Below are 23,840 nucleotides of genomic sequence, written 5' to 3'. Positions count from 1 at the left end.
TTGGACATTTTTTCTGATTTGTTTGCAGGACAGTTATACAACAATAAGCATCCATCCCCATTTGCTAGCAGAGTGTTTATACGTCTTCCCTTTAATCATTCGCTGGTTCCAACTTCTGAATTCATGTCCCTGTCATTGTCCTAATTGCAAACAGTTCATTTTTATAATGGGGATCGTTGTGCTTTGCTGACAGAGCTCTTTTAATTGCTCAAAGTGAAATGTCCAAGTGTGTTCTTGGATCATGCCCAGATACTACTGACAGTCCGGAGGTGCCCTAAATTATCTAGATCAGCTTAAACAGGGTAGCCAGGTACTATGGACCTAAACAATTGCAGAATTCAGATAACCAAGCCAAAGATCGGTATCCAAGGCAGCACCCTATAATTTCAGGGCAAAAAGACAGATAAGGTCAGGACAGACTGGGACCAGAAACAGCTGAGGAAGTCATAGGACTGGGACAGGAACAGAGGAAAGCCAGAGGTTGAAGCATCCAGTCACAATATCCAGGAGAGATATCTGTTAAAGGCTGTATTCCAGGCATCCAGGCCAGTCATGGCAGAAATACAGATGACATATGAGACATGACAAGAGAGTAAGGAGCAGAAAAGTTTTGTAAGAGACAATTTGACAGAAACAATCATCTTTGAAAACACACCCCAGGGACCTATGAAAATTCTGCTAAGTAACTATGATCGAGACTAGCAATGAATTGTACAGGGTGAGTGAAATGCAACATGCATCTCTCTCTCTCTCTCTCTCTCTCTCTCTCTCTCTCTCTCTCTGTTAATTTCTAACATTCTAAAATGACCCCATGCCTAGAAGGCAGGGTCTGAAAGAGCCCATTTCTGAAACAGTGTGAAATCATGTAACACCAAATTATACAGGCTTTCTTTTGTTCCTTTTTTGTGGGAATACATTCACACTTTAAAACTTACTACAATCCATTTCATCAGGTGCATGGAGTGTTATCCTGAATTGCAGGTAGGGATTAGCAAATCTCAGTTTCTCATTTTTCCAATATTAAATTCCATTCTCCACATTACTTTGCTCTTTTTTTAAAGCCCTCATGAAAATTCATCAGCATTTGAGTGTGAATTTCTTATAATATACACATTTTTTATGTAATTCATCCCAATATACATTTTTGCATGTTCTTTTAAATAATGTACAGTTTTATGCACAGTTTATGCTTGCATATGCATTTTTTGTACACATTACTTGGCTGGAGAACAGCAATGCAAAATTCAAGTAAGTGTGACTTTCAAAATATTGCTGTGTTTCAGTTTACATATTGATTCAGAAAGTGTGAACTGGGTAGGTTCACCTTTAAATGTGAAATGAATTTTTCTTCCCCATCCCTAATTGCATACACATATACACATGATGCTGTAGGATTGTAACAGTGAGGTCAAAAGGAAAGGAAATGCAGAAAAGCACAGGTGATAACTCACCCTTGAGGGCTTGTTCTGGGGTGTTTAGACTCAGGTACATGTGTGTATCAGCTGATATACTCAGAGTTCCTAGGGATGCTGTGTGTGCTCCATTCTGTTTGCTTGCATTCCTGGGCTGGCATTTTTGAGCCACTTCCCATGTGCTGTCTCTGTGTACACTTGCAGTCCACACACACCTGAGAAGGGCAGTGGGGGACTCTCCCCTGCATGTTCACAGGTGGGCACAATTCCAGGTGATGCTAAGTTGGCTTTCATTGGCTCATTTCCATTCCACTGGGCAGCTGCCCGATCCCAAGCCTTCCTGGACAGACTCTGGGTCTGGTGTAATTTATGCCAGGTTGCTGCACTTGGGGCTGCTCTGTAAAATAGCTGCCATTAAAAACATTTCACAGTGTCTAATAGCCTATTTTCTAAGCAATCCTCACAAACGGAGTCAGACTCAATTATCATGTTTCATTTATCTGTTGAACTTTCACCTGAAAAACATGTTATACTCCCCTGAAAATTTGAATCCTCTTATCAGCTGGGATTTCCTCTTCTTAGCTACAAAGCCTTCTTCCTTATTCACACAAATAACCTTTTAACCCACACAAAGAATGCTGCCTTCTAGGTCAGTACCAAAAGGTGCAGTGGCCAGGAGAAGATCAGAAAACACATTTAGATTTATCATTATCAAAATCCTGCAACCTTTGCTGTTCTTTCCAACTTTTCTTCCCTTTGTTATATAAATGAACCTTCTGTTAACTGATGGTATCCTTCTGAGACATTCCGCCCAACGACCCACTGCAACTGTTATCTCAACTCTCTATTTCCACTAGTACTCTCAGCTATCAGATCTCATGCAAAGCACATAAAGATGCTCTCCCATATTTCTCCTATCACTGCCAAAATAGTCATGACATGGGAGATGCATGATTAAGTTATCTCACAGCTTTTTAAAAAGAAAGATTAATAGGCACCACTGCAGTGGACCCTGAATCCGATTGAACCATGCTTCTGAAGTGGCGCAGAGGTAACTTTTTGTCTTCCTATTTTCCTGATTAAAATTGGTTCTGCTTCCTGCAGGGGGGAAACAGCAGCTTTGGGAAGCCATTTTAAATGGGGAAAACATGTTCTCCATCACGGAGAGCACGTGTTGTGGTTGGGTATGACAAGACACCTTGCTGTTTCTGGGCAGATGGTTTGGCCAACTCGTAAGCAGGGGCAGGCTGTTACTGGGGAAATTTAGATGTTGCCATTTAGTGATTGACAGCCATATTTGTTAAATACAAGGCAAGCAGCAATGGACGTCCTCTTTCGCTGCGTGCTTCGGATCACCCACCCTCCCTTCCCTAATGTTAGGCTGTTTGCTTGACCTTGCTATGCCCTTCATGGGGTTGTCTGCTTTGGGGCAGTGGCCCGGTAGGAATTTTGCCATTTGGCTGATTAGTGTGTGCCACTTGGTTTTTCGCCTACCGCGTAGCAAATCGTCACAACTTGTAAGGTTTGCGGTTAGGCATTGGTCTGGAATTGGTTGCTGGTGGGGTATGGATTCGGCTGTGCCTGCCCCTCCAAAATGCTGCAGCTGCTGCTTCAAGGGTTTTCTGTTAAAGGAACCCAGGGGCTCCCCATGCTTTTGTCTGAAACCCCCTGGCAAGGGGCTAGGGCCACGCAAGCCCCTGGGAGCATTCTGGGGAGAGGTGAGGCATGGTTCCCAGTCCCGTCTCTCTCCCCAGGTGACTTACCCTTGCTGACTTCGCGGGGGTGCGAATGTCAGAGCTGTCCCCGGGCGGGGTCAGTTAGTGCTACCAATGCCTAAGCAACCACTCACATTGCTGTAATTTGAATAAACTTGTGGCCAAAATTATGCCAAAAACCTTAAACAAAAATTAAGTGTCAATTGTGTTTTTCTTTGGGGGGGTGTCTTGGGGACCTTGATGCGCAAAGCGTACACAGCGAGCAAAGGTGAAACTTCACACGCTTCCAAGTGCCACACTCCCAATCTGATACTGGTCCTTCTTGGCTACTATTAATCCTTTTAAAACAACAACAACAGGCAAGAAGAAAATCCACAGGAGATTCTAATTACCAGTCTCCCACACCACATCTAGTTGCAGCCTCAGTAACAATTCATCTCGGCTTTGTGGTGCCTCTTCTAAAACCTTGATGTTATAAATGGTGAACATAACTGGAATCTACACGCTGCTTCTGTTTAAACACTGCATTCAAATACAACACACAGATGCTCTCTTACTTTAAAAGGACACCCCAGAGAGCCTTTGTCATTTGAAAAGTCCTGGGATTCACAAGGCTGTAATCAGAAGAGCTGATATTGCCGCTCTTGTTGGACTTCTAAGCACCTCTGCGGCTATCAAGGGCTGCCAGCCAGAATCTTCTGAGAAGCTCACAACAGGGGTTGGTACCAACAGCTGGCCCACCACTATTGCCCCCACCTCACTACTGGTAACCTGAATTTTCCATTTAAATATACTTTTCCATTTAAATATAGACGGGCAAATCTATCAGTTTTGTTTCTCTCAGTTTCTTTCTCTTTTTTCTAATCTTAACTTCACATTTCCACATCAGTTCCCTTTTTTAAAAAGAAAGAAAAGTCCTCATTAAATTTATCATCAGTTTAGCATTTATTAGCGTCAACTGTAAAGTAATAAAATAGTGAGCTGGCAGAGTAGTGTTGTGGTTTAGCATGCACAACCCTTATCACACAACTAAGTTTCCTAGATAATCTTGGACCAGTTATTGCTTGAGCCTACCTCTTCTAATAAAGTGTTCATGTACCGGGCAGGGCCCTCTCAGGTTAAAAAAGCAGCAAATGCTGCTGGCCATGTGCTCTGGCACTGAGCTACAACCCTCTGAAAGTTCCAGAAGAGGAGGTCAAACTACAAGAGAAATTATTGTTCAGAAAGCTGCTTTCTTCTTTCATGCTAGAGGTTCAGAGAGGGGAGTCAGCCTTGTTTTGTGGGATACTGCCGGACCTTTTTCTCAGCAGATCTCATCATAACTCAGTTCCAACACCCCTCAGGTGGGCACCATTGCCATTACAAGAGAACAAGGTTCATGGTGAGTTCTGGCACCTCTTTTTCTAGAAAAACAGCACTGGATACTGCAGATCAACCCATGTTGAGTTGTGCTTGTGGAAGTGAAGTCGCTCACACAGATTGCCACACACTGTTCAGCCAGCTTGCTTCACTGCTAGAGGTCTTTACATCTGCTGAGCCAGGGCTTTTCCAGAGCTGAAAGCAGAATTCAAATAGGAGATTCCACGTGGCCCTTCGGAATAGCATTATATTATCCAACAATACCATCCTGAGAGCAAGATGCTTCTGGAATGTTTACTCACAAGTAAGTTCTGTTCAGCATATCTGTCTATTATATTATCTATTCTATTTAGCTGTTATCTAGAGTGTTCATATTCTGCTTTCCAGGAGGACCTCACAGATAAGTTTACATAGGATTATTACAATAAGCATCCATTAAAAAAATTTAAAAAATTGCAATAGAATGGGAAAAAACAACATCTGTTTAGAAGAAGTTGTTACTGCTTCTTCTCCTTAGGACAAGATGATCCTTCAGATGCTCTTGTGGTGGAAGTTGAGGGGGGAGGGCATAGGTCTTTTCTAATCTTAATTAAACATTTCCTGTTTGAAGGTCTTACCCATTATATTGTTTCCTGTTGACAGAATCTGGGAGATTAGTGACATATAGACTGTTAATTGCCTCTTGAACAGCCTCTCTTAATTGCTGCAGCACCAGTTATTTCTGTATCCTGGAAAGAAGGGACTTTTAAGTTACTGGTATCTTTATAAAACAATGTATAATAAAATAATTATCCGGCTCTAAATAGGGAAAGGGGGAAAATTATAAGGAAGCACAATGACGCTTACAATTTTTAAAAATCATATGAACAAAGTTACCAAGAGTTTTCACCCTAAATCTGTTCTGCGGGAACATATTCCAAAACGGGGGTTGCCACCACGGTGCCTGTGACTGCAAAGGCAGCCTTGATATCTTTTCCTGGCACCCATAATATCTTCGGTTGCCACCCTACCCCGCACCACTCACTGTCCTCTTGAAGGTGGTGAGAGTGGTTACCGTACTTTTCTTTTCCTTGGAAAATACATAAGACTGAATGAGGAAGTTGGAAAAGTGACACTCCTGTTTCAACTCAGTGCTCAAAGCAGGGGTGAAACTAGTCTTTATTTCACCTGGATCAAATAACCACTTTGGCACACACACACCATGAGCATTTGCATACACACACACATATAGGATTGGAGCCTCAATGGCGCGCCTCTGGAGGCTTCACCCCAGGGCAACAAAAACAAAAACCCAGTAGCACCCCCTCCCCAGCTATGGCACTGCCCAAAGTGCAGATGACTTCTACAATATTCAACTTTTACCCAGGTCCCTTGGAAAAATGAACTGTCTGTGTGCATACTTTCACTCCCCCTTAAACTGCAAATATAGCACACAGGTTCCTCTCTGGAGCTTGTTAGCAGTCAATATATTCATCTAGCTTTCTTTCTTGTTTTACAGTCACAAGGTCATAAAAACAGACACCATCAAAAAGGCTTGTTTGACTGTTGATTACTCTGTCTTACCTTTGCAACATCTCGTGTTGTGTACCCCAAATTTAAAAGGGCAATCTGCAGTATTCTCGATACATTCCACTCAAGGTCAGAGTATGAAAGAAACACAGACCTCAAGTAAAGGGGGAGGAGAAAATCCAAGCTACCTGCAGTTTTCTGCTGTCATGCACTTTTGGCATGATGAAAATATATTTTACAAATGCAAGTGGCCAAAGGTCATCCAAATAAAGGAATTGGTTTCCCCACCGCTGAACAGCCCAGTGCCTCTTGACATCAATATTCTATCTTCTCAGGCACAAATGAAGAGCTTCTTCTAATAAAATAAGCTGTGAAGCCAATTCTGGGTTGCTATACTTGCACTAAGTCAAACAAAGCCTCTTCCCCATTTTTGAAATTCAAAACCCATCCTTATTTATTCTTCAAAATAATTTTGCTATCCATTCTTCACCCAAAGCCCAGTTTTCATTTAACAAAATTTAAGCATCATTTGATTGCAGGAAAACCTCTAAGCAGTTTGCGGAAACATTGAAATTATTTTTTTTAACCAGTTTTGAAAAATTAAAAACATTTAAAAATAATTAACATTAACACTAAAGGGGAATGGAACACCACATCTGTGTACAGTGGTACCTCAGGTTACAGACGCTTCCGGTTACAGACTCTGCTAACCCAGAAATAGTACCTCGGGTTAAGAACTTTGCTTCAGGATGAGAACAGAAATGGTGCGGTGGCAGCGGGAGGCCCCATTAATTAAAGTGGTACCTCAGGTTAAGAACGGTTACAGGTTAAGAGCGGACCTCCATAACGAATTAAGTTCTTAACCCGAGGTACCACTCTAGCGGGATAGGTTTGCCTAAATAAAAATGTTTTAAGCAGGTGCCAAAAAAAGTACAGTGAAGCCACCAGCCTGATGTCAACAGGCAAGGAATTCCAAAGTTTAGGTGCCACACTAAAAGATCAATTTCTGATAAGTGTAGAATGAGGGTTGTGTGGCAAACTCTTATCTTCTTTTGTAGTACCAGAATGCTTGGATATGTCCTGAAGGAAAATATGGGGTTAAAAGCGCAACTCAAGTATTCCTGAAGCACCAGAGACCAATTATATCTCTCAACTCTTCTGTATATGGAGTATAATGGATTTCCTTAGGTGAAGAGGCACATAGTTTGGGAATGTGTGATGCATCATTGAACCGCAAGTAATTTAGAACTTTGGGATGGGGATTGTAACAGAGGTTGGAGCAATTTGGCAGAGGAGTGGTAGCTGAACGCTTCTGTGCTTCACGGAGGGGAGCTGAATTAATTGAATGACCACTTTCTCTGGACAAGGACTGCTTCTCCTCTCGCTCCCTACCCATAATACTAAGATGAGCCCCTTATATTCTGATGTATTTCAACAGTGCCACCTAGAGGGGTCTGTGATTCTGCTCCCCCTGCAATGAACCCTGAAGAGACCGCTACTGTTGATTTGTTTCTAAACATCTATCCTCAAGTTAACCGTTTTTAAACGAAGCCTAAGTGTAAAGAACTGCCAAGCTCATTTGATACACAACTGCAAAGTCATTAAGGAGGTGGAATTAGCCTCCAATCAAATTTCTAAATGGTCAGCTAGACCACTAGAAAAGGTGAACAGGCAACCACAATGGAGCCTAAGTGGCCATTTTCCTCCCAGGCTATATCTGCAATGGATTTGAAATTGTTTTTACATGCATTTTCATTGTTGACTTTTTATTGTAATTTGCTTTGGGATGTTTCATGGGAGGTGATTCATAAATGAAGCAGATAAACTGAAAGAAGGATGAAGACTGGAACCGGGGGCTCTGGAGGTCAGCAGTGGGAGACCTCGTGGGTGTCAGCCACAGCTAATGCTTAACTCCTGGGCTGCAGGGGCTGTATGCACATTTCATGCATACACAACAACAACCCACAACTCACAAGTAGAAAGAGGTATGAAGTGGATGGAAGGCTCATTTATTGCCTGTGGCTCTCACAGGGTTGGACTGAGTCCTGGCAGAAGATGTGTCTAAGCGTATCAAAGCATTTTGTGTTTTCCACCCTATAGGTTTTTGTGGCATCAGGGCATAAAGAACATTTTTGGAGTTGAATTGCAGAAAATTCAAATGGGAAAAAAACCTTTGCAGGTCCCTATCTACTCAGTCAAGATGCACAGCAAGAAAAGTTTGCATTCACCACAGGGGTAGCTGCTACTGCATGCTTAAACACACACAACACTCCTGCCTTTAGTTCTGTCTGCTTTTCCATTTAAATGGTGGAAATTGTACCTTGCAAATCTGCTGCTGCTCCGAAATCTTGACCTGAGCAGAACAGCAGGCCCATCTAGGCTCCCTGAAGAACCATACCCAAAGGGCAGGCACTGCATACTTTTCTTACAACTACTTCTCAGAGTCTCTTGGGCAGCTTTCCAACAAGTTTTTAAGATTTCTTATAGTCCTCCCAAGGCACCATTTCCCCCCTGTAATCCATCAAGCAGAAAGCCAGTAATCTAATTGAGATTTCCAATGGTTGTAAATATTTCACTGTAATAACACAGGTCACAATTCATTAGCCTCACATCATTAGCTCCGGCACTTAATATCAGCAGACCTCATTTTTCATTTTAAATTCAACACCTTTGAAACACCTGAAGTGTAGCAGTGACCTCTAAAGTACATAGATGGAGAGAGCGATTCAAGTGGTCGCATTGTTTTCAAAGCCTTCTGCTGCGGAAGGATAAGTTGTGCTGCTATTCTCCTGCTGATTGTTATACAGATAAGGAACTTTTCATTCTCTTTTCTTGTTAAATATTTGCACATATCTTTCAAGAGCATAAACTTGAACTGAATCAGCTATTAATCAGTTTCTAATCCACATGTTTATAGTTCCATGTAATCCTCACAGGTACTATCATAGCAGAATTATTTGTTGAACATGCAACAGTGGGCAATTGCTCCACTGAAGTACATTTTTCATCTTCCCAATTTTCATTGTGTTGCTCGTTAAAACAAGACACTCAAGACATGGGCTCATAGAAAGATTCTCAGCTCTGTAAAAGCACATTTCCAACCTCACTACTCCCCGTTGCATAAAGGGAAGATTGATTCCAGAGCCCAAAGCAGAATTACATTTTGAAACATGACAATTATTTTAATGACTCAGAGCCTGCACTTGGTTATGACTGACTCTCACTGTTGAAAATGTTAAGCATCGTAAGTGCTAGGCTTGCTGCAACATGAGTGAAGATCATCGGAAGCAACTCTCCACAACTTTTCAGAGTGGACGTGCCATTAGCTACTCATCTGGTTGCTTATAGTGAGTGAAGATTGCATCCAGGTGAGTACAGAGCCTGCCGTGTGCTCAACTACCAGAGTGCTGTACTATTTCACACTGTACTGCGCTATAATATCGCACATGGTCCTTACTCCTCCTTAGATTCCTACATTCCTTCCAGCACTACAGTTCTATGATTCTAGAGCCAGGCTACACCAATGATAGATCACATAGCAGAACTAATATGGGAACATAACACTGAGGGGATTGTATGAATGAATGGTCCCCCATAGAAAAACACACACTGCCCATTCAAAACTAGATGTACCAGAATAAAGCTAAGAACCTTATCATTGTAGCTTTTCCACAACCCGAAACTGGCAAGAAGCATTATTAGTCAATGATTTCACCTGAGCATCCAAAAGCAACACCAAGAGCTAAGAGAGAAACTACTTTGCATTGAATAATGATAATTTCTAACCAACAAAAGAGTGCCTTAAAACAATATATGCATTTGTATTGTATTATTTTTTGTAAGCCACCTTGGAGCCAATTCTGGATTGAAAGGCAAGATAGAGCTCAAATGAACAAACAGATGCAAGATATTTTGTTTTATTTGGAAATATAGAAAAATAGATTTTGTACATCTCCATTTCCACAAATGCAGTGTCTTGATTCATACAGTATTGCCTTACTCTGCCCTTTCAAGACGGCTGTGTGAACTGTCTGATATCATAAAGCAGAAAAAGCTCTTCTCTGAGAATGAGCACTCAAATCTGACAGGTACTCTCTGAAAGCGTACTGCGATTTTACGGTATGAAACCACAGAGAACTTGGAGTCAGCTAATGCTGCCAAATTGTTTTGGGCTTCCAAATCGTGAAGCTTGTTCTCAATTTCAGACTTGGCAGTGGTTAAATTAACCCTGTAAAATGAACCTCAGAAAACTCACTTTACTCCATTAGATTGGTTGCTGTCTCCCCCAGGAAAATCTCCCATCATCCACAGACTGTAACCCAAGCAGTAAGTGAAGACGTCATAGACACAGGGAGTTCTCCCATTTCTGATCTTAAAAGCACAGCAAGCATATCTGGAGGACACTGAGTATTAACTTCAGAAATGACAAGGACTCCCATAGCTCAGCTCCATATGCAATTGGTGGGTGAACTGTTGGAAATTTCAAGCCAGACAGAACCAGTTTGCAACAATGTTGGCTCTTAACACACCACACACTGCAAGCACATTTAAAGCACAAGACTCCTGCCTGCCTTCCAAAGAATCCCGAGAATTTTAGTTTACCCTTCACAGAGGTATAATTCCTAGGAGGAGGAGGTGGTGGTGGTGGTGGTGGTGGTGGTTTTGTAGGGAGTCATGTGCTTTTAATGCAAGGTGTGTATACAGCCATTGTCTCCAAAGCTCAGCATATTTCTAAATCTGTAGATTTTGCTGTTTACAAACAAGAATGCCAGCTTATAAGGCCCCAAATAAAACAACCAGATGCTTAGGAGATATTTCACACGCTTTATCTGCTGCTCACCAATATGCCAGGAATTCAATGACATCTTCTCATGTTTGTTTGTTTTTTGGTGTTTTTGAACCTCAACAATTTTGGGGATTTCCTTTAAAAAGCCAAACAACTTTTGGGGTGTCCTGGTTTTTACTTTTTGAAATATGGCAACCCTAGGGAAAGTATAATATCTTCACTACATAAAAGTACAGAGATCCCTTAATAAAAAAAATTAAAATGTTTTTTTAAAGCAGAGAGATCCAAAACTGCAAATGGGACAAATCTGCCCTAAAGTTCAGGCAATACACGATTCATGTCAGAGGCAAGGAACTGGAACATATCCATGTTGAGTCGCAGAGCAGATGAAAGCAGAGACAGCAGAGCAGATGAAAGCAGTGTAACTTCTACCCACGAATTAGACATAAAAGCTTTACCCAAATGTTAACACAGTCTGAAATCACTGCTCATGAGATATTAAAACAGGATGAGCAGCTAACCTGTGAACCTCAAAATGTTGCACTCCAACTCTACTTCATCAGCTGCAACCAGCATAGTCAATGATCAGTGCTGATGGGAGCTGCAGCTCAACTGCAGCTCTCTTGGCAGGAATAGGAAATGGCCAATTTTTCTTTTCCTACCATAATCTATCCTTATATAGTAAGGCAGCCAGTGGTCTTACCATCTAGTACAATCTTCCTACTGGATTTTTATTTTATTTATTTAGTTTTATTTATTAAATTTGTATACTGCCCTTGGTGGGACATGGGTGGCACTGTGGGTTAAACCACAGAGCCTAGGACTTGCCAATCAGAAGGTCGGCGGTTCGAATCCCCACGATGGGGTGAGCTCCCGTTGCTCAGTCCCTGCTCCTGCCAACCTAGCAGTTCGAAAGCACGTCAAAGTGCAAGTAGATAAATAAGTACCGCTCCGGCGGGAAGGTAAATGGCGTTTTCGTGCGCTGCTCTGGTTCGCCAGAAGCGGCTTAGTCATGCTGGCCACATGACCCAGAAGCTGTACGCCGGCTCCCTCGGCCAATAAAGCGAAATGAGCGCCACAACCCCAGAGTCGGTCACGACTGGACCTAATGGTCAGGGGTCCCTTTACCTTTTTATACTGCCCTTCATCAGTCGATCTCAGGGCGGTTCACAACATAAAAATACAAGATTAAAAACACAAAATGTATAATAAAGCAACAACAACAAGAAAAAACCCCAATAACTTCCCCACCCCTTCCCACAAATACATTTAAAAGGGAACATTTTCCCCTGGCACCTAAAGGTGTATATAATAAAGGCGCCGACCAAACCTCCCTGGTTCGTAAAAATGATCAGGTGCACTGCTACACACTGTATGGTGCTTTTGTAATATTTGCTTTATTTGCAGATACAAGCAGAGGAGAAGCAAACGCACACCGCCAGTAAATTCACCAATGCTGTATCAGATCCCCAGAGAGAAACTAGCATGGCTCCCCATCTGCCCCCACAGCTGCAGCTCAGCTTCAATTAGAAACTCTCAACTCTATGGGCTTTTCAAAACTGCAAAGTGTACTTTTGCCTTCTCTGTGCCCTACTGTTCTGCCAGAAGGGTGTATCTTTACCCAAGTATAATGGGCATCTAATTTTTAAAGAGAGGGAAAAAAGAGTTTTAGCTATCAGGAGACCATCTGCCATCTTTATTTATTTATCGGTCGATTCTTAGCCCACCCTTCAGCAGCTTGTGGGTGAAGTCACTCAAGAATGAATTAAAATAACAATATTACAATAAAACCAGAAAAAAGCCTTGTGAGTCTCTTGTGTGGCCCCTGATATTCAAGCCAATTTTCCCACTGCCATCCTTTCCCTCTACCTAGTTTTGCAAAATCCTACATTTCCTGCTTTCTGGCATTCATCATGGTCAGCTCTCTGTGAGCTGCTTCTGGAAGACCTACTGACAGCCATGTTCTGTGGGCTGACCACAAAAAAATGCTTGCCTATACAATGAATGCTATCTTCTTCTGCCCTCTTTAATTATCCCCATTAAAGAGACAGGGAAATTGAGGTAGCAGCATACTGCTATGCCCAAGGTGACAGACATTTCTAAGAGCTCAGGGTGGCAATTTTGCTTCACAATGGTTTTGTGAGATGCACTAGACAGAGTGGCTTACCAGAGACGCCTCCCACAACCATATTCATCTATTCACTGAACACAATCAGTACTCCACTAATGTCTGGTCACTTGACAAGGATTTGTCACTTGTAACAAAAATGACTGGGGATTAATAAAACAGCTATGGATTTAGAAGCCAAGTCTCTTAACCAAGGGAAGCTGTAGAGGTTGCTATGCTATCCTTCACAATTTTCATTTAGATAAAATTTCAGTAGATAAAACTTTAACTACCAGCAAGCTTCACTGATTTTCTGTTATCCTTTCTCCTCCAAATCGGAAGCAGATATTGAATTACATAACCATTAAAAAAAAATATACCTTGACTTTGTTGTGTCCTAGCAGCATCCTTATCAATGAAAGAAAGCAGTGCTTTCAACATTATTTCTTAGATAAAGGCCAAAGTATGTTCTTTCTGCTTGCCCTGATAGAATTTACAGCATGCTACTATCCACAGGATTTCCTACGGAGGTTTCTAAAGCACATCTTCCATATCTGAAATGATGCATAAACCATACATTTATACATCACCAAAAAAACAAGGTGCTGGCACTCATACTTTGATAAATTGTAAAATGCCTCTTCCATCCCTCTCCTCTTCCTGAACCCACTTCCCTCTGTTGAATTTGTGAGGAGCTTTTAATTTTTTAAAAAAGATGGTAAAAATAACAAATACATAATAAAAATAAAAATGTTTAACAGCTTATGACGTTTTATTATTTTGAGTTGTAGAGAATTAAAAATTACAACTAGTGCAAAGGGGACCAGTCACAAAATTACCAGTGTCTGTTATAGAGGGCATGGCCTAGCACAAATTTAGAGCGAATTGGAGCATTGCTGCTTGCCCCCACCCACCTCATGGTTACCATGGGGTGAGCGCTATGTCCTGCTGGCCCTGTTTCTGGGAATCACACACTATTGATTTTCTACACACTGAGCTTAAATGGGGCATATAAATAAACAGTAACAGAACACATGCAATGCTGTTGCTGTCTACCAACAAGAGAAGGTAGAACACACCTTGGTAAAAGGTAAAGGTAAAGGGACCCCTGATCATTAGGTCCAGTCGTGACCGACTCTGGGGTTGCGGCGCTCATCTCGCTTTATTGGCCGAGGGAGCTGGCGTACAGCTCTGGGTCATGTGGCCAGCAGGACTAAGCCACTTCTGGCAAACCAGAGCAGCACACGGAAACGCCATTTACCTTCCCGCTGTAGCGGTACCTATTTATCTACCTGCAATTTGACGTGCTTTCAAACTGCAGGGAAAAATTACACAGAAGCCAACCACATTCTCTCTTGCATGCGCACAGCACACAAATGCACACATTGTACACATACAGATCGCAGACACACATGCATCTCGTCTCTCTCACTCACACACTTCGCCTATACACAGCCACACACATGTAGCTCCCTCTCTCTCTCTTTCTCTCTGCCCAAGTGCATCTCTCCCCTCCTTAGGGACCTCATACATAAATTGAAGGAGGAGGAGGAGGAGGAGAAGGAGGAGGAGGAGAAGTACAACAACAACAACAACAACAACAACAACAACAACAACGTGAAGGAGGCACCCACTGCCAGGAACATGCATGGATAACCCCATTGTTCGTCCCTTCCCTCCACATTATTTTTAAAAAGTAACCCCCTGTGGAATGAAAGAGGCAAGTACCTCTGGCTGGGAGGCAGCCTGGTCAAAGATGCTGGTACTCATTCCAGAGAAAATGTTTGTGTGTGTGTGTGTGTGTGTGAATTCTCTTCTGTGCTGCCATTAGAAAGGGACCAGCTTTCTCGGCAGCAGGCGTGCAAATATGGATCTCTGGTGCTACATTATTAATAACCAAGTGCAATGCAAAGATAAAATGTGCATCCCGTCTACTGAAATCCTGTCTCCAACCATCTCTAGGACTCAGCTACATTAGTAAAAAGAAGTGACACTAGAGGGTGCTGTGGAGCTGAAATTGGAACTCTGTGGAAATTTTCCATTGTGAGCTTTAAAGCGGGTTCCTCCTCGCCCGCCCCCGAACATTTTCAGAACATTTTCAGAGCATTTTTTTTATAGCTGTGTAGATGCAGCCCTGGTCTCCATTTTTACACCCAAGGTCAGTTGTGCTGACCCCAGATCTTGTTTTTGTCCTCATCACCACTAATTAGGCTGTCTAAGAAGCAAAATGTTTATCTGGGTAAGCTGGCCACAGTTATACACAGTCTGGTAACCTCCCAGCTTGACTACTGTAATGTGTTCTACATAGGACTACACTTGAAAATGGTTCAGAAAATGCGGCTAGTGCAGAATGCTGCTGCCAGAGTACTCAGTGGCATTTCAGTGTGCACTCATATAAACACCTATTCTGTGGCATCTGCATTGGCTGTCTATATGTTACCAGGCCCAATTTAAAACATTGAAGTTTATGTATAAAACTCTGAGAGACTTGGATCCTGGGTATTTGTCTGAGTAGCTCTACCCTTCCCAGGGTTTAAGGCTGGCTGAAGGGGTATTTCTTGTCCCATCAGCAAAAGTTGCGTGTTTTGAGGCATCTCAGCTGTCACAGTGGGATTTTCTTCTCCTAGAATCACAGGTGACTGATTCAGAACAAGCTTCAGGAGAGTCCCAGGGGCCAGACAGAGAGGCCTAGAGGCCGCATCCCACCCCCAGACATGAGGGAACTCAACCCTATAGTACATTGTGCATACTCTAACAGTGTCTTCACTATCAAAGGCCCCTCAGTAGTCAAAATATAGGCTGGAATCTCTCACAACTGCAGGAGGCTCACACTTTCCATCCTAGTGTTGACGGAGCCCTCAAAAAAAGAAAAGAGTATCTAATTTACAAGCTCAATACATGTGGAAATGCTCTGGACTTCTAGGGCCATTTATTTGCTGGAGCGCAATGAGATCAATTCACATCTGAAAAAAGAGGAAAGGGAGAGAGAAACAGCCTCTGAGTTAATAGGCTGTAAAGGACAAAAGTTGAAAATTAAATGTTATGGCTTAAGCAGTTCAACATCCAGCTCCTCCATTAGGGAAATAAAGCAAAACTCCTCACAGAGGAAAGGAAGACAATCTCTCCTCTAATAGTGCAGAGTTTTCTCTGCAACATGAATTTGAGCTATAGTGCTCGATGTTGTGTGGCGATAAAGAGGAAGCAGCAAGAGCCATCAGGAAGGAGGGCGTAAATGTGGTGCTAAAGAGAGAGGAGGAAATCTTGGTGTCCACACACTGGCTCATTAGAACTGGCTGTCTTTTAACTGCTTTTCAAAAAACACCACCAAGCTTGGAAGAACCTCCTTGTTTAATTCCAGGAGCAATTAAGGAAAGGGAAACACAGGCCGGGCGACTGCAGGCTGCTCATTACATCTGCTGTGCCAAAGGGGGCATATTTGAAATGTGAAGATCAGATAATTTATAAATGTAATTTTGGATATCAAGGACAAGAAGGGAGCTGAAACAAGATTAATGGAGGGAGCATCTTCTGCACAGCACTATTTTCGATATTTTAACAGGCCAGTGTTGAAAGGTGGCGCCTCGTGGATCAACTTCTCGTAAAAGCGGTTTTTATTTAGGCATAAGGCAAGGCTTTTAAAATATATTCCACAAAACACTTTGATTTAGTAGTCGCACACATTAACATCCTCCAGCAAGACTTTGCTGCTCAGGAACCCGTGGCAGTTTTATTTGTTGATGTTATTTATATATGGCAAAGCCGGTGTAGCAGAAGCCTCCGATTCATTTGGAAACTTGAACTCTCTCAGCAATATAACGTACAAGGCAGCAAGGAAAAGGGATATCTGAGAGCAAGACGCTTCCACTCTCAGTCCTTATCTCAACAGCCCATTATGTGGTAGAGGGCTCAACCTTAGCTCTCATTTCACACTGCGAATGCTACATAAGCAGAGGTGTCGCATACATAGTAAGCGGAAGAGGCAAGTCTCAGATCCTGCACATAACAGATGTGCTGAAATGTATGCCCTGTGCTTCCTATAGAGAGGGGCAAGCTCTCTCTGCAAGGGTACCTGAGAAGGAATTCTAAAGTCCACCTAGACATTACTTCTCCAGGGCCAACCAGAGCACAGACTCACAGAAAATAACTGTGTGCAGCCAAGTTCAAAGGAAAGCAGGAAGTACCAAGCAGTTTAGGACTCAGTGGTGATGGTGATGACAGAGACAGTAAATGCTGTCATGGGCTAATAATTGGGAGTGGGGTGGAGTTATTTACAAGACTGAAGGGAGTGAGGAAACAGACCCTAGTCCTGGGCATCTGATCCTATTTGCAGGCTGGGCCAATCAATCAGTGGAAACTGTCAGCAAGTCCTGCTTTACAAGAAACAATCAGGAGAGCACTTGAAGACTCCCAACAGTTCTTTTGTAGCTATGTGTTTATTTGCCGCCGCCCCCACCTGATGTCACATATAACATCAGGTGTGGGGCAGGTGATTGCCGTGTGGGGAAAACAGCCTCATGGACCAAATAAGGATCCTTGCCGGGCCTAATATCTCCCATGGGCTGGAGCCTGCCCTAGACTCATGAGATCTAAAACCCATTGTTATCAACATGTCCAGGAAATCTCGCCTAGTTAGCACTTCATCAGAACTTCTGCAAACCAGTGGCTTCAAAGCCAAGGCGCTCCGTCACCTGATTACTGATCAGAAGAGCAACACTACATTAAAAATGTATTTTCTCCATCACTGCTAGGCTTGTTTCTCTGAATATCTCCCCCCACCCCCCACCCCCCACCCCCGGTCGGTACTGCTCTTTTCTTTAGAGTGCTAGAATTTGTTTAGGTGTCACATCTCCCTGAAGTCATGTTTCAATGATAGCATTTCCACATACAGCAAGAATCTTTTTTATTAGCTCTCCTTTTGTGTGCTAATAGTATAGAATTCTTCATATTTGCTTCCCTCAGTTCTTTCCACCATCCTCTCCCCCTCCCCCCCTCAGCTATATCTTGCCTCCATGTACGGCATCTGGAACAATTTCAAATATAATTTCACTCAATTTCCAGAAAAGTAGGACACTAAGCAGATGTGTCAAGCATCTGGTATCCTTGTTGGGGTCCGGATGACATTGCCAAATAATTTATTGTCTAAGCTTTTACTTGTAAAAATAAGGATAAAGCTGCTCTGTGGGGGAAAACTATATCGGCGTCAAGGCCGTGACTCAGCTGCAGGGAGGATACTCTAGGGCACTGTTTGAGTTCCTCCATCTGCAAGGACCATTGAGTGTACTAGAGGACATAAGTCTGCAAAATACACAACTTCCCATCCACAGAACTGAATGGGGCAGTTTGCATGCATAGTGGAATACAACGCAGGACTCCTGAACGGCGGCGAATCTCTTCCCGAGCCTCCAAGTGAACAGCTTGAAACTGCAGTTCATTTCACCTCTATAATAATTGCCTCTAAATGAGAAGACATCATTTTAAATGGGACCATTTACTATTTCACTAGCACTATTTTTTAGCAGACAGAGTGGCTCAAAGAGAGAATTGAAATCTGTGATACAGAAAAGGATAGGCAAATGAGAAAAAGATTCAAAGGCAGCATCAAGAAGCAGAGGAAGGAGGGTGAGCCAGAAAAGAAGGAAAATGATAGTTACTCTGTCTTAAGGAGGGGATTTGTTTGGATGTGAAATGTCAGTAATAATTTGAATTATAATTCTATGCTATTTTATTTCACTTTTTTTTTTTTTTGCTTCCTAGGGTCTCTGTTACAATATTTTCATCTGCATTATCTTCAGATTCAAAGCTTCTTTCACAGTTGAGCGATGTCATTCCTAAGTATCTTAAATTTGCATTTTACAAGCACATAGTGTACTTGGACTGCCAAAATGCTTCTGAAAAGGTACTTCACCAAAGGAGACTGGGTAAGCTAGCGGCCATGGAATAAGATGAGAGGTTCTCTTGTGGGTCGGGAATTGGTTAAGTAGCAGGGAGCTGATCCACAGAATCGACATTCCGCTTCAGATGTACACCCAAGATTCTACAACAGGACATAAATAATTTTAATACATTTTCTTCTTAGCACTGTACTTTTGTTCCATTTCTGCTTTCTGCACCATATTGAACAACAGAATAGTTCCCTTTTCATCTCTCTCAATCGAGTTTGAATAATTTATAGTGGTCTGTACATCTAGCATTTTCCTAGTGGCAGTCCTGGTTCACAAAGCAGCTTCTCCTTTTTCTCCTTTCCTGGAATTCCAAAGTTCCTTCTCTTCTTTATTAAGAAATCTCTTAGATGGCAGCGCTCCCAGGCAGTAAGCTTATATCCTTGATTCGTGCCCCACTGTCACACACTGATTGCCCATGTCAACAATGCTGGCACACGTATGGACAAGTTTCTCCCTCTCTCTCTCTCTCTCTCTCTCTCTCTCTCTCTCTCACACACACACCTACCTACCTTTAGGCTACACAGAAAATGACAATGGGGGGACCCACATTTCTTCATCCAAATTAATATGACTATTCAATGTATCATTTCCAAAATTGCAGATGTGTTCAACCGATTACTTTCTTTATAACTGGTTTTATTTCATTCTGGTTAAAAAATGCAGGTTGAAACACTTATGCCATAGTAGTGCACCTCTGCAATGGTAGAACTCTGATTATCCCTACCACCAGAGGGTCTCTGCTGCCCCATCTTAACTACATCTAGCAGCATGCATTAAATATATGAGGGAGCCATATTATTCAATGACAAGTCATTGCTTTTCATTTTTGACTTGGCAACATGAGAACCATTCATTATTTTCTAAACCTTATAGGAGTCACATTCCCTTCCAAGAATCAAAGACACTAAACAATTTTTTCTCAAATGCTTTTTGAATAATAATAATAATAATAATAATTTATACCCCGCCCATCTGGCTGGGCTTCCCCAGGCACTCTGGGTGGCTTCCAACAAAATATTAAAATACAGTAATCCATCAACATTAAAAGTTTCCCTAAACAGGGCTGCCTTCAGATGTCTTCTAAAAGTCTGATAGTTGTTTTTCTCTTTGACATCTGGTGGGAGGGTGTTCCACAGGGCCAGTGCCACCACTGTAAAAGATTTTAAAGACTGTAAAAGATTTTAAAGATATCACAACTCCATAAATTCTCCATTATTTTAATTCTTTACCCCCTTTATTTTGTCCAGGGTATGGGTCTGAACACATACCTCCCATATTCAAAGGTGCATTCGTTTTCTCCCCAATATATATCCTCCACAACTTTTCAGTCCCTGCATTATAAAACAGGAGGCTGTTTATAAGAACAGAGTGTGCAGACATGGCAGCTTCAGGCACACATGCACCTTCCCAGACACCCAAAGTGTCCTTTCCTAGCCCTTCTCCCTGCTGAAATTAGACTTGAATTATATAAGCAGCCAAGAGAAAAGATTGCGGTCTCTGTGTTACGTTGTGCTCACAACAGTTTCTCTGGTTTGCAAATGTGTCCCATGGCCCAAAAATTATGGTGATCCCTAGAAGAACAAGACCTTTCCAGCTTCTGGAAATCTTATAACTGCATGGGCTATTCTGCAATAGTCAATCCAGCGTGAATCATCCTGCAGCCATCTTAAAAGTCTGGATACACAGTGACTTCAATGCTATGCGCCAGCTTCATTCACCCAATTTAAATTTTACAGACTAGGGTTTGGGGAAGAGGGATGGGGGCTATACTATGTATATGGGGAAAGTAGTTTTTGCACAAATGACAGAGGATATTTGCAATAGTTTTTGGCACTTAAAACAATTTATCCCTAACCTGTTATCAAATTCACCTCAAGTCTTGGAGTTGAAGCAGTCGCTATTGTTGCAGACATTTTTGCTGGTGGTGTGTGACAAACGTAGTCTAGAAGATGGCATTTCAAGAATTACTTTCTAAACTAAAGAGAACAGTGCAGGAAGAGACAAATTCATCTCTTTTGAGAAAATTAATTTGAAACCTTCTGTAGCCCACATTCATCTTAATAGACAGTCATACAGCAGACTCTCAAGCAGCCTACTCTGAAATGTTAAGCTATCAAATACAAGGGTGAGTTGGTGTGTGTGTGTGTGTGTGTGTGTGTGTATTAATGAGCCTATACCAAGGAGAGGGGATTGAATGCATCTGGAAGAATCCAATTCCTCACCTCTCCACAGACCACTGTCCTATGAAGTCAGGTGTCTGGAAATTCACACCACGTTTGCAAAAGAAGAATAGAGTGCACATTAAAGTATGCTCCCAATTTTTCCTTTGCACCCCCCTGCTTGAATTTGGCTCCTTTTTTCTGTTGCCATGCAGGGCAGCAGAAAAAGGCACCACATTCTGAAAGTGATGAATTTTGCTTGTAAAAGTAGAATAGGCGACATAAAGATAGTGTTTCTGAGTCTTCCTTTGCATTGCAGCTTGAATTCCCACCCCTACCCCACCCCAGTCTAACGCTATATGACAGCAGGAACAGGAAAGTTTCACCCGAAACAGCCTGCAAGGCCAACTGCTGAGACTTAGCAGGCCTAATTGGGCCCACAGACAGGGGTGGTGCATCCCATTTCACCACCTGAGGCAAAACAGGAAGTGACGCCCTGCTGCTGCCACCAGCCTTTCGCCCCTGTTGCCGAAGTTGCATGGTGGTGAGCAGCAGGTTCCAGCGAGATCTCACCAGAAATCAGTGCCGATGCCAGCCCTACTTCTCCACAGATGGTGTGACAGGCTGGTCATTCATGGGAGCACAGGGCTTCCACTACCCAAGGCAGCTGCTTCATCCCGCCTCACTGGTGGACCAGCCCTGCCCAAAGGACAGAGAGTACCCAACACTAATCTATATCATCGGTTTTCAACCAGCACGAACCATAAGTGAGGCACACCCTCATTTAGTGTGTGATCTAGAGAACAGAAAACAAGAAAGGCAGGTGTATATGGTGAAAATCTACAAGTGAGTCCTTGTTGACCATTGGAGTGGCTCCTGAATCTAGAAGGTTAAAGATACTTGATCTGGACCAAAGGGAAAATCTCCTTAAGCAACATCAGGGTTAGGATGCACTTCTTCCTTTCTCCCCCTAAACAGCTTTTGACAAAATGCATAGCGCCCCTTTCCAACTAGCCTATTTAAATGCAGATGTCTTTTGGAATCTCTTTTGCACTCCCACTCCTTCCCTTATAGGCACACCTCTCTTGTTAGCCTTCCAGACATACCCATTAACTTCCCTTTTGTATTGTTGATGACTTGGCATGCCACCTCTTAAAGCACTTCATTAGCATGTAAATGGAAACCTTGCCCTAACAGGAGGCACTAGCATGCAAAATACTATATGATTTAATGGAAAGTAAAACTTTGGTGTTTTTTGTTTGGTTTTAAAAAAAACAACAACGACCCTATATTCTTGTAAAGGAAACTTGTCTAAATGAAAAAAAGGGTGGTGGTTTTTCACATATTCTATGGGGCCTAGCCCAATGAGAAGTTCCTCAGCATAAATCCAGCTGGGGAAAAAGAGAACTACACAAGACTCTAATTTGTGTCCAGTGTGTAGGTGATTCTCTAAAGCAGGCTTCCTCAAACTCGGCCCTCCAGATGTTTTTGCCCTACAACTCCCATGATCCCTAGCTAGCAAGACCAGTGGTCAGGGATGATGGGAACTGTAGTCTCAAAACATCTGGAGGCCCGAGTTTGAGGAAGCCTGCCAAGTTTATACTGCAGATCAATTTTCATTAGCTGGTGACGTTCATTGGACAAGAAGTGGTTGAGCCTTTAGTGTCATCGGCCCAGTACAGGACAATATTCTGCCAACAGAGATTCAGCAGATGCCTTCTGTTTCAACTTTTAAACACCTGCTGAAAACTTCTATTCTGCCAGCCTTATGGAGGCAATTAAGAGGACACCTTTACATAGTCGTTAGCTGACTTCTGCTTTTAACTTTTTTATATGGTTTTATGGATGATTGTTGTAAACCACTCTGATTTTTTTTAATAAATAGTGGTGTATACATATTTATATAACCAAAGGAGTAAAGACATATCTGGTCTGAGCTATTTTCTATTCACTGAAGTACATTGGAAGTCTGTATAAACTCCCTCCTGTTGTTGTTGTTTAGTCGTTTAGTCGTGTCCGACTCTTTGTGACCCCATGGACCAGAGCACGCCAAGCACTCCGGTCTTCCACTGCCTCCCACAGTTTGGTCAAACTCATGATGGTAGCGTCAAGAACACTATCCAACCATCTCGTCCTCTGTCATCCCCTTCTCCTTGTGCCCTCAATCTTTCCCAGCATCAGGGTCTTTTCCAGGGAGTCTTCTCTTCTCATGAGGTGGCTCACTCTTACCACATTGAAACTGTACCAGCTTGACGACAGGCAGGATTATTATACATAGCGCCCACTGCAGGTCTCTAACAGCACAATCCAACATGTCACCTCAGAAGTAAGTAGCTCAAAAGAACTTACTCCCAGGTAAGAGAATATAGTATTGCAGCCAAAGTGTGCTTTACAATTTAGGGCCATGCTGATTTTGAAAATGACCATTTCTGGCCTCTATAAAATGTTGGCGAGTTGTTAGGAAGAAAGTTAAAGTGTAAGTGTTCTCTCACACAAATGAAGGAGCAAAGTGATGCAAGCAGGCCCTGTGTACCACACCACAAGCGTTTCTTATAGTTGCAAGAGGTCTGTCATTCCACATTTCCACAAGACCTCAATTTCTTGCTCATTCTACCAAAGGTTCTGAACTGCAGCCACAATGATTGATGTTTAGCTTTGAACTTCTGCAGGGAGATGTCATGACTGCTTGTGATTAACTTAGCTAAAGGGGAAGGAAACAGAATGCCCAACCCTCCAACCCTGGGGGGGTCTGTAGCGATATTCATAAAAACCAGGCAGAAGTGATGAGATGCCAAGAATTTGCATTTCTTAATGCAGAATTCCTGTCCTCGTTCACTTTGTGGGGCCCTAA

The 23,840-nt window shown here is 42.5% G+C and overlaps 1 long non-coding RNA gene across 3 annotated transcripts in view; it reads right to left on the bottom strand.

Annotated features, from left to right (window-relative positions):
- Window positions 1–23,840, bottom strand: part of LOC310685418 — a 205,200-nt gene that overhangs the window by 150,484 nt on the left and 30,876 nt on the right. For 2 of the 3 annotated variants that reach the window (XR_014515223.1, XR_014515224.1), the window contains exon 2: window positions 5,104–5,214. This is a non-coding gene — a long non-coding RNA (uncharacterized lncRNA). Of the gene's footprint in view, window positions 1–5,103; window positions 5,215–5,362; window positions 5,556–23,840 lie in introns of all 3 variants that reach the window. The other variant, XR_014515222.1, reaches the window with a different exon arrangement.

This window comes from Podarcis tiliguerta (assembly GCF_965153285.1).
Source record: "Podarcis tiliguerta genome assembly, chromosome: 9".
In the NCBI taxonomy this organism is placed as follows: Eukaryota; Metazoa; Chordata; class Lepidosauria; order Squamata; family Lacertidae; genus Podarcis; species Podarcis tiliguerta.
The sequence above is the reverse complement of the archived record's forward strand: the minus strand, read 5'-3'. Positions and strand labels throughout refer to the sequence as shown.